A 12668-nucleotide genomic window follows, 5' to 3' on the forward strand; every position below is an offset into this window, starting at 1 on the left:
GCAAAGACTGTATGCAACACTCAGGTGAAATGGGCTCCACCTCCATGATTAAAGTGGATGTGCACAGGGACGGAGCTAGAAAAATTAAATAGTAGGGACAATATTGCATATAAATTTATAATTTTTTAAAATAATTTTATTTTCAAATTAAAAGAAATAAAACAATTGTTTGAAATGATTAATTAAATTGAATAATATATTTTATATTTAAAAATAATATGCAAAATTTAAATGCTAAAAATTTGACATGTATATTTTAAAAAATAAACTAGGAAAAAGAAAAAGCAAATAGAAAAATATATGTATTATTAATGGTATGTTTTTTTTCTTTGTAAAAGTTAAATTAATAGAGAAAAAAACGGAGTTGCATATAAACATATGACTTTAATGGGCATATACTTTATGGTTTTGCACTGTTACGCTTAGATATGGCATTTGCAATCCATAGTAGATTAATAGTATCACATAGACATAAAAATTAAGTGGGGGCACATGCCTACACTTTAAGTAATGTGGCTCCGTCCCTGGATGTGCACACTTTTAGTTTTTTTTTCTCTTTCTTTGGTTCTTGGATACATATTGAGTAAAATGAGGCTTCATATCCTTGTCATCTTTAGTTAGATTAACTCACACCTATGTATTAAAGTCAATATGAACTTCATTAAGAGTCTTATTATTCTCATCAATCATGAATTGGGTCTCAGGAATACTATCCTCCAGGGTAGAAACTTGTTCAATCCAGAGATCCATAGTGGAAGAAAAATATGCCTCCAGTTGTCTCAACCACAATATTATTATGTGTTACTTGATATTGAGATTTTAAGACAACCTGGAGTATCTTTGATTTGATGTGATATTTATTCGCTGTCCGCACGTGCACATGATCTGTTGTAGTTTTAAAAGATATCGAGTTCACAAGAACTAATAATCAATCTACCGTTATCTATTGATGCTTTGTAAATCTAAGGCTAAAGTCTTTTAATAGGAGAGAGTTAAAACTAAAAATTAAAACTAAATCGATTTTTAGAAAATATCAAACAATAGAGACCGGTATGTAATTTCCCGTGTACCTTTGGAACTCAACAAATCCTTGGCTTTTGTTTTGATAAAATAATTTTTGGAAGGAAATATCAATTTAAAAACAGTACTCACTCTCACAGCCTTTATAAGTAAATGTTTTGCTGTCGCTCACTCATTTACCATTTCGGAACAATTCTTGAAAACTAATAAATCCTAATTAATCACTTAAGCGCTTTTGCTGATTTTAAAAAATTAAATCCAATTTTTACTATCTGGTACGAGTTCACACTGTCGTGCTATTGACCTGTGCCTAAGTGTTTCCGCTCTCACGCAAAACTTTCTAATCTTTAAAACTAAAAATTGGAACCAGAAAAATATATTAATGTAAAGACTAACGTCAATTAAATTTATCGAGTCTCGTTGGAACGACGGTCCCCACATACCGGATTTTACGCGTTTAGCCATACATAATCGATATAAAACTCATATTATTATTATTATAGGGGTTAAATATACAATACCACTTATAATGTAAGCGATATTCGTTTTACACCCATGTAAAAGAATTTTATATTTTGTTTTATTTAACCCATGTCATATGTTGTTTCTCAATTAATTTTATAAAGTAAAGAATAAAATGTCATCATCTAAAACTATTGCTTTCATCTCCCCATAAATTCAAAAATGTTGGGGGAAAATTACCCAGATGGGAAGCACCCTAAGTATGTCTTCTTTCACGTTAAACGTTGGTGACCATTCAAATAGGAGCACAGGTTTCTTATAGATTGAGTATGGCCCTCCCTTAAGCACATCTTCCCCATCTTTTCTTGATCTGAATCGAATCAGGAAGTATCCTTCGTCATAGTAGTATAAATCCGGTAAGGTAACAAAGTTCCACGTGTTCATCATGAATCTCTTAACTGCATTCATAGTTAGCCCTTCTCCAATTTCATATATGATGAGAGCATCTTCCCAGAATTCCATTTCACATTTGACATCCTGTTCCTCAATTACGACCTCAATCTCGCTGTTAACTATTTTCGACGACGTGTATTTCAGTCCCATCCCATTAGCTGACATCCTATTCCCTTTTATCACATCCACCCACAGTTGCGGTTGTGCACTCCCTGCAACTGTCTTATCTTTTTCCTCTTCACTGACGCGGTCTTCTTCAACTTTCTCTTCTATAATTGGTTCTAGTATCCTCTGAACCACTTGCATTCCCCTTCTCATTGGAACTTGGCAAGAAAAGTCTAACTCTCGCTGGTGGTGTCTTCGCCGCCTTCTTTTTTAGCCTGCCTCGACCCATAGCCAACCCTAATAGCACCTAATCGTCGCTTCCAGGGTTAATTTCCTAGTGAATTGATCCATAGTCTTAAGACTATGAGTTTAAATCTCCTCAATAGTATCAACCCTAGAGTATCAATCTACAAGGCTGCTTGCCGGAGAATGCTGAACGGAAATCGCTAGTTATCCAATTGATTTAGTTTTATTATGTAATAAAATCAACAACCTTTTTATCAAAGAATATTTCCATAGTGTAATAATAATTACTATTATAATTATAATGATTATTATTATTATAATTATTGTTATTATTATAATAATAATAACAATAATAATTATTATTATAATAATTATAACATTATTATTGTTATTATTATTATTATTATTATAACTATAAAATAATAATAATTATAATTATTATTATAATAATATTAATAATAATAATAATAATAATAATAATAATAATAATAATAATAATAATAATAATCCAATAATAAGAATAATAATAATCCAATAATAATAATAATAATTATTATTATCATAATTATAGTTATAATAATAATAATAATTATTATTATAATAATTGTAATCGTAGTTATAATAATTATAATAATTATAATTATAATAATAATAATTATTATTACTATAATTATTATTATAATTATCATAATAATATTAATAATTATTATTATGATTATTGTTATTATAATTATAATTATAATTATAATAATAATAATAATAATTATTATTATTATAATAATAATAATAATTATTATTATTATTATCGGATTATTATTATTATTATTATTATTATTATTATTATTATTAGTTTTATTATTATTATTATTATTATTATTATTATTATTATTACTATTATTATTATTATTATTATTATTGGATTAACGATAAAATAGAACATTAAAATGCAGATGAAACTATGACATGAAGATGAAACTAAATTCATTTACAAAAAACTTAATTACATATGGAGCTGGGTGACCTAGTGTTATTAATCAATAATTTTTAATTATTATATTTAAATTTTTAATAGACAATTTTGTTAAAAAAAATTGTTATCATGTATTTGACGCAGACATGCGACGATATTAAACAAAGCAAACTCAACTACAATAAACTGATCTTTTATATTGTAAAATTGAATATAATTTGTTTGATCTTGATCAATTATTTAAATTTATGGTGTCGCTTTCATAAATAATAAATAAACTAAAAGAGTTATTTTTTATCTAAATAAAAATGATTTAATTTATATAAAATTCTGATTTTTGGTTCTACATGTTACGCTTCTTGTTTATAACTAATTCCTTGCGAAGATTGTTTCACTTTTTTAAAGCATTTTCAATAATTAATACAGTATAAGAGTTATTTGTTGTGTTTGTGGGTCAAGGGAAAGTGGATCTACTAACAAAAGAATAAAATCTAGGCATGCAAAAGTGAGCAGAAGATGATAAAAAGGATGTTAAAAACCACAAAGTCTTAGATTTTGAAGGATTACTATTTCTTCACGGATCAAATGATTCTTATGCTTTGTTTTGTTTGTAAGTGAACATATATAATAAAAAAGGATAAGTTAAATTAATTTAAAAATTTGAGGAAATGAGTGGATTCACATGCTGTTGTTAAGATTGAAAGAAAAACAAAGAAAGATGAAAGTTGTGGCATATAATGAAAATTGAGAATAAAAAAAAGGAAAGTTTATGGTATTCTCCATCCTTTAATCACTAATTGATTGTTAATCAATTAAATTAAGAAAATTTCTTTACCCACCTCCCTATGGGGGTCACCCCCAGCGAAATTCCCAACTTACCCCTGCTTCGGAGATTCATCTCCGAAGTTTTTTTTTTTAAATTTTTTTATGTTTCGGAAATGCATTTCCGAAATGCATCAAAATTCATTTATTTTTTACAATCAGGTAAGAAATGTGGACACATGTGCCTACGTAAGCCTTCTAAGGCGGTTACCTTCTAAGAAATGTGGTAACACTTTCCTACTTAAAAGCCTACGTAACAAAAATTGGGAAGCTCCACAGCCACGCCCTATTTAAAAGAATAAAAAACCTTTTGAAATTTCGAAGTTCCCTTTTCCTTCTCCCCACCACTCTCAGACGGTTAACTTCTAAAACACTTTCCTATTTAAAAGCTTCTCACCCATTTTTCTTTCAAAATATCCCAAATCATTTTCGATCCTAAGTCTTCTTCTTTGCTTTAACGTTTTCTATCTCTTGTTACTGCTTTCATCACCAATGCTGCAGGATCAGGCCGTGGTGGTGGTGGCCGTGGCTCTCGCGGTGGACGTACCTCCAATCCTTCTTCCTCCGGACATCCACCTCCTCCGTCATATGCTCCGGCCCCGGTTACCTCTCCTCCGTCTGTTGTTGCAGCTCTGGTTGTTCGTCCATCTGTTTCAGCGCCGTTTGTTCCATCTGTCGCAGCGCCGGTTTCTTCCTTGAGTTCGGCTCTGATCTCCATCGAGAGCCTGACTGCCGAAGTTAAACAGAAGGCTACTCTAGAGTCGGCTCCGTCGTCTCAGAAGGAAAATTGGGAAGGAAAATTCAAGTTCGTGCTAATCATTTTCAGTTGCGAGTGGCTGATAAGGATCTACACCACTATGATGTAAGTATAGTTTGCTCATAAGTTTTTTGTTGTTGTTTATTATGTTGGTAAGTTACAATGTGGTATGGATTTCTAGAGGATCAGGACTTTCTAACCTGTTGCAGCGTCTCCTCCATCGTCTTCATCCGATTAAATAAAGCGAATCGTTCTTGTTTGTTATTTTTCTTCTGTCCAGACCTTTTTTCGGAAGTGCATTTCCGAATTCCTCCAAGGGGGGTGAGTTCGGAGATGAACTTCCGAAACACCACATTTTCTGAAAATGTAACTTTATTTCGGAGATGCATCTCCGAAATCAATATTTTATATTAAAAAAAACACGTTTTCGGAAGTTCATTTCCGAAAACACCTTTTTTTCAAAAAAAAGTACCTTTTCGGAAATGAACTTCCGAAACAAGGGGTAGTGTTGTAAATTCACCAGGGGTGAGCAAGAAGGTTAGGAGGTGGGTGAAGAAATTCTCTTAAATTAATTTGTTTTTATAATTTACATAAAAAATTAAAAAGAAACATAATCAGTAATTGATTGTTATTATAACTTAACTGTACTTTAATTTATCTAGTTTCCGTAAATGGTTGCATCCATGAATGTAATTAGGGATGTCAATTGCATCTGTTAATGGGGATCCCTGTGGGGAATATCTGTGCGGAGATTCGAAGTTGGGGATTTTTTTCCCCGTGGGGATGGGGATGGAGGGAAAAGTTCCCCCGATAACACTTTGGGGCGGGGATTGGAAAAGTATCCTCCGTCCCCGTGGATTCCCCGACTCCGACGATATATTTTAATTTATATATTTTATATATTATATAATTATATAATTTTACATGAAAAATATCAATGTATTAGAAAATGAAGAGTCATTAGAAGTTATAGATTTGTCACACATAATCAACCACTTGCGTTGAACGACATCGGTATTGTTGTAGTAAATTAGTGGAAGCACGGTAGCAAGTTATGTTACTATTTATTTATTTATTTTTACATAAAAAATATTAGCAACATCAAGTTCTTTTGCTTTTTATTTATTTATTATTGATGCAAGATGTATTTTTTTTTTATATAAAATAAAGATGCAAATATATGCGTTTTAAAAAATACGGAAAAAAATAACAAAATACTAGTGTCATATTTTTGATCAAAAAGTGTAGACATTTTCTTAAGATTCGATCTCCGTGGATATCCGTGGGGATCTGTGGGGATGGGGATGGGGGGAAATATTCCCCCGTGGCGGGGATTGGAGATGGGGATGGGGACTAAATTTGGGGGCGGGGCGGGGAGCGGAGAAACATCCTCCGAACAATATCTGCCCCGTTGACATCCCTAAATGTAATGCAAATATTATTCTTTAAATATATTCTAGATTCATAGAAGGTGGATAGATGTGGATAAACTGTTTATGTTGTAATGGGTTGTAGTACTTCTTATAATCCTATTAATATAATTTTGCTAATAAAAGATTTAGTCTTTTTAACATGCATTATTTTATATGCATTATTAAAAATCAAACTCATGCCTTTTTTTTATTATTATAAATAAACAATGAGCATTAAGACATCAAAGTGAAATTTTAACATTTCAATTATGTTGACGCTCTTAAAAAACATTCATTATTACTAGGAAAATTGAACTCATAGATAGACAGAAGAAATCTGTATCTAAAATACTTATATTTTATCTCCAACAAGTTTGAAGACATACTCTTTTACCTTCTTAAAATATTAAATACTTACATTAAATATATTTCGTCTTTAAAATTTTGTCTCTTTAATAGATAGATCGCTTTCATGATCGATCTTTCAAATATAAAACTAAATTGATTTTGAATAATTTGAATCTTTTTTCTTAATTTTTATTTAATTACTCTTTCCCATAATTTCAGGGATGACTCATATGCTTAACCCTCTATTAATTTGCACAATTTTATATATCATATTTGTTGTTATAGATTGAAACTAAAGTGTTTATTCTCCATTCATCTGACAAATATTTTGACCTCATAATTTCATTAGAAAGTTTGGTGAACCACTTAATACCTCTATCTCAAAAAAAAAATCATATTTTAATAGGTATTTTATTTGGTCCAACCGCCTTATTGTTACTCATTATTTTCAACGCTTCATTTTCTTGTTGTTTTTAAATTCGACAGTAATAGTAATTATAGTTCCGATCCTCTTGTCTAATGTCAAGTATGCTAGAGTCCGGTGAAATATCACATCCTTCATAAAGAAAATTGTAGAAATACGTCTTCCACCTATCATTTATATCTTATTCCTAAACCAAGACTTTTCCTTCTACATCTTTAACACGTTTCACTTGATCCAAATCTCTAGTTTTTCTTTCTCTTCCCTTAACAAGCCTATATATATATATATATATATATATATATATATATATATATATATATATATATATATATATATATATATATATATATATATATATATATATATATATATATATATATATATATATATATATATAGGGGACGACTCAAGTGAGAACACTTGGTTATTATGAGAAATGAGAACAATGAATCACGAACATTAAATTTTGATTTGTTGATTTTAATGAACTGGATTGGTTTCTCTTTCTATGTTGATTTAAAATAAATATTAAGGATCTTTAAAAGAGAAACCAATCCAGTTCATTAAAATCAACAAATCAAAATTTAATGGTCGTGATTCATTGTTCTCATTTCTCATAATAACCAAGTGTTCTCACTTGAGTCGTCCCCATATATATATATATATATATATATATATATATATATATATATATATATATATATATATATTTTTCCTCCCTCCATGATTCCTAGAGATTGGTATAATCCGTCAAAAGTTAAGATTTTGCTTCATTGACTATCTCATAGTCTCATTCTTAACTTTCTTGTACTTTTCCCAAATTTCGGTCTTTTACACTTAGACCAACCATTCTTTAAAATAATCTTTTTTTTTTACTCTAACTTTACTCTGAACACTTTCATTCCACCACCATGATTCTTTAGCCCTAAGTCCAAAACCTCTTGATTCACCCATAGTCTCTTTAGCAACTTTTTCAATCTTTTGGGTCATCTTATTCCACATATCTTTTGCAATTTCTTGTAGTTGTCCAAACCCTTTCTCTTATATATTGCGTTGAAAAATTCTTTCTTTTTTACCCTTCAAATGTTACCACTTAATCCTTATCTCTCCCATGTGACTTTTTTTATAATCTTTGCTCTCCTTATAATTCTCACATCCATAATCAAAACTGTGTTGGATAGTCAAAATCTCTCCCAGAATAAATTTACAATTCAAACAAATCTTCCTACGTGACTTACAAATAAGAATTAAATTTATATGAGAACATGTCACCCCACATTTATATGAGATAAGATATTCATCTCTTTTCCTAAATCATGTATTTGCTATTGTTAGGTCCAAAGCCGATGAAAACTTCAAAATGAATTTATGCTCCGCATTCACCCGTAGACTAAATCCCCCTTCCATGATAAAAAAATCTCTTGCTATGCTACCTACATAATCATTAAGATCCTCTCTTAAAAAATTTCTCTCTTTAAAGTATATCATAAAGTAAACCTTCTAAATTCTGCCAAAATTTTACCTTAAGATTAGAGAATAACCCTTTATTAAGCATTTATCTATTATATAAAGATGAGAAAGTATTAGTTGCCATAATTTATAAGATATTAAAGATAAGAGAGAATAGTAATAGAGCAAAATATGGAAAAATATTAATAAAATAGAGAAATATCCTCAGCCACACTTAGGTGTGCAAATATGATAGGTCAGGTTAGACTTTAGAAGACTTGAGTCTGACCTACGATAAATTTAAAAAGCTTGAACCTAGTCTATGACTTATCTATAATATAAGAAAAATAATGATTGTGGAAAAGTAAAAAAATACCCTTATTTGATTTTTTGCCACCATATTAAAATTGTGGTTTTTTGGTCTTTGCACCATAAAGTTTTTAATTTTATTATTAAAATAATACAACTCTTACATTTTATCAAACTTATCAAATCTCTCTCCATTCTTTATTTTTCTCTTTCATCACTTTCTCACTTCTTTATTCCACAAAAAAAATCTATTATTGATATATATTTTTTTATATACGAAAAATGGTATTTATGATGGAAATATATTTTAGTCAAAAATGATATACGGGAAAAATATATTTTTATATCTTAAAGGTATTGATAACCTTTCCTCTCCAGGTATGGATGGTTTTAGTTCCAAATTTTTCAAGCATAGCTGGGATCTGATTAAGATAGATTTAGTAGCTGCTGTCCAAGAATTCTTTGAGAAAGGTAGAATATATAAAGCTTTCAATTGTACCATTGTCTCTCTTATCCCAAAGAACAATGATGCAAGGAGTGTGAAAGAATATAGACCCATATCTATTTGTTCCACTTTCTACAAAATTATTTCAAGAATCATGACAAACAGGCTTGGCAAGGTTATTGGTTCCATAGTGAGTCCAACTCAGGCTGCCTTCATTTCAGGTCAGCAAATCCAAAATCACATTCTTTTAGCATACGAGCTTATCAAGGGCTACACTAGGAATGGTGGACCACCTAGATGTATGGTGCAGGTTGATATGCAAAAGGCATATGACATGATCAGTTGGACAGCTCTTCAAAGTATTATGCAGGAACTTGGAATCCACCCCACTTTCATTCAATGGATTATGTTAGGGGTTACTACTGTGTCTTACAAATTCCAAGTTAATGGTTCCCTGTCAACTCTGATGTTAGCTAAGCGTGGCATTAGGCAAGGCGACCCGTTATCGCCATTGCTCTTCACCCTCATTATGGAGTACCTTCATAGATGTCTCCACCACATGCAAGCTAACTCTGCCTTCAAACATCATGCTAAATGTGCGAAGTTAAAGCTTACCAATCTCATGTTTGCTGATGATGTCCTATTGTTTTCCAGAGGAGACCCTAATTCGGTTGACATAATGCTCTCTTCATTTAGGGGGTTCGCTTCTTCGACAGGTATGAAGGTTAATGCTACCAAAAGTAATATATACTTTGCTAATGTTGATGTTGCTAGTAAAAGAATGATTCTGAATTTATCTGGATTTAGGGAAGGTAGATTACCCTTTAGATATCTTGGGGTACCTCTCTCTAGCAAAAGGTTAAATATTTGTCATTATTTGGGCCTGGTTGATAAGACAGTCTGTCGTATTCGTCATTGGACGGCTAGATTTCTCAGCTATGCTGGTAGGCTGCAATTGATTAATAGTGTTACCTTTTCTATGGCTAACTATTGGCTCATGGTTTTTCCCATCCCCAAAGCTGTCATAAGGAAAATCAATGCCATTTGTCGGTCTTTTCTTTGGTCGGGTTCTGATGTTATATGTAGGAAAAGTATGGTAGCATGGGATGATATTTGCAAGCCTATAAAGAAAGGGGGCCTTGGTATTATTGATCTTGAGGCTTGGAATAAATGTGCTATGCTTATGCTTCCCTGGAACATATGTAAGAAAAGTGACTCCCTATGGGTGAAATGGATCCATGCCTTTTATCTCAAGAGGAATGACATTATGGATGTAAAGGTAATGAGTAACAGTACATGGATCATGCGGAAAATCTTGGACCAGTGTGAATTTATTCTACAGAATCCCACTATTTGGAATAATTTACTAAGTGGTAACAAATTTCATATGAAAACTGCATACAAAAGTCTGTTAACAGGTTCTACTTGGGAATGTTCTGGGCTGCTACTGAATAATCATGCTCGGCCTAGAGCAAGATTTATTCTTTGGCTTGCGTGTCGTCAAAGATTGGCCACAAGGAGCCGATTGGTGAGATTGGGCTTTCTAACCAACAGTGAGTGTGTTTTTTGCAAGAAGGAAGAGACAATTCAACATGTGTTGTTTGAATGTGAGGGTATGCACTTGATTTGGAAAAGTGTGTTGCAATGGATCCAAGTCAACCACAACCCCAAGAATTGGGATGCAGAACTCAAATGGTTTATTAAGATGTGTAAAGGTAAGGGATGGAGGGCTTCCTTGTTCAAGCTAGCTGCTGCTGAAGCAATCTACGACATCTGGATGTTTCGCACTAACGCTTGTTTTGGTAAAGTGTCGGATAGGAAAAGTGTCATTCAGGACATTATCGCAAAAATTGTTTATCGAGGATGGTTCACCCCTAGTCTTAAGCCTCATATTATTAGCTTAATGTTAAACTAGGCTTGTTGTTTTTCTTGGGATCTTGATGGCTGGATCCGAGCGATCGCCTTGTATTTCATTGTGTTTTTTGGAATTAATCTCAATATATTTCTTTCCAAAAAAAGATATACGGGAAAAATTTATTCAAAAAATCTATTATTGATCTAAATATTTTTATATAAGAAAATTTTATATTGATCCAAATATTTTTGTAAATGATACCTAAATAAAAATAATATTTGCATACGAAAAAAAATCTATTATTTACGAAAAATAATATTTATGATCCAAATACTTTTTATTCAAAAATGATATACGAGAAAAAATATACTATTGATCTAAATATTTTTATATACAAAATTTACTATTGATCCAAATATTTTTGTAAATGATACCTAAACAAAAATGAAGTTTGTATACGGGAAAAAAAACCTATAATTGATATAAATATTTTAATATACGAAAAAGTGTTATTTATGATCCAAATATTTTTTATTCAAAAATGGAATAGGCCAAAAAATCTATTATTGATCTAAATATTTTTTATTCAAAAATGGAATAGGCCAAAAAATCTATTATTGATCTAAATATTTTTATATACGAAAATTTGATATTGATCCAAATATTTTTGTAAATGACACATAAACAAAAATAATATTTGTATATGGAAAAAATCTATTATTTACGAAAAATAGTATTTATGATCCAAATATTTTTATTACAAAATGGTATACGGGAAAATAATCTACTATTGATCTAAATATTTTTATATACGAAATTCACTATTGATCCAAATATTGTTGTAAATGATACCTAAACAAAAATGAGGTCTGTATATGGGAAAAAGTCTATTATTGATCTAAATATTTTTATATACGAGAAATGGTATTCATGATCAAATATTTTTGATAAAAAATGGTATACGGGAAAAAATTTATTATTGATCTAAATATTTTTTTATACGAAAATTTAACTATTGATGTAAATATTTTGGCTTAACTACAACTTTGGTCCCCCTATTTTGTCTTTTTTTTCAATTTTGGTCCCCCCATTTTTAAAAAAACGATTATGGTCCCCCTTTTGAGTTTTGTGTTGAAAAATAGACAAAAATAGGGACTAATTTTGCAGAAAAAAGTAAAATAGGGGGGCAAAAATTACACAAAAAGGCTTAAAAAGGGAAATAAAATAGTTGTTTTTAAAATAGAGGGATCAAAATCAAGAAAACTACAATAGGTGGACTGAAGTTGCAATTGAGCCAAATATTTTTATATACGAAATTTACTATTGATCTAAATATTTTTGTAAATGATACCTAAACAAAAATGAAGTTTGTATATGGGAAAAAAATCTATTATTGATCTAAATATTTTTATATACGAGAAATTGTATTTATGATCAAATATTTTTTATCCAAAAATGGTATACGGGAAAAAATATATTATTGATCTAAATATTTTAATATACGGAAATTTAATATTGATCCAAATATTTTTTGTAAATGATACCTAAACAAAAATAATATTTGTATACGGAAAAAAATCTATTGTTTACG

The sequence above is a fragment of the Vicia villosa genome, unplaced genomic scaffold (genome assembly GCF_029867415.1).
Source record: "Vicia villosa cultivar HV-30 ecotype Madison, WI unplaced genomic scaffold, Vvil1.0 ctg.000256F_1_1, whole genome shotgun sequence".
NCBI lineage: Eukaryota > Viridiplantae > Streptophyta > Magnoliopsida > Fabales > Fabaceae > Vicia > Vicia villosa.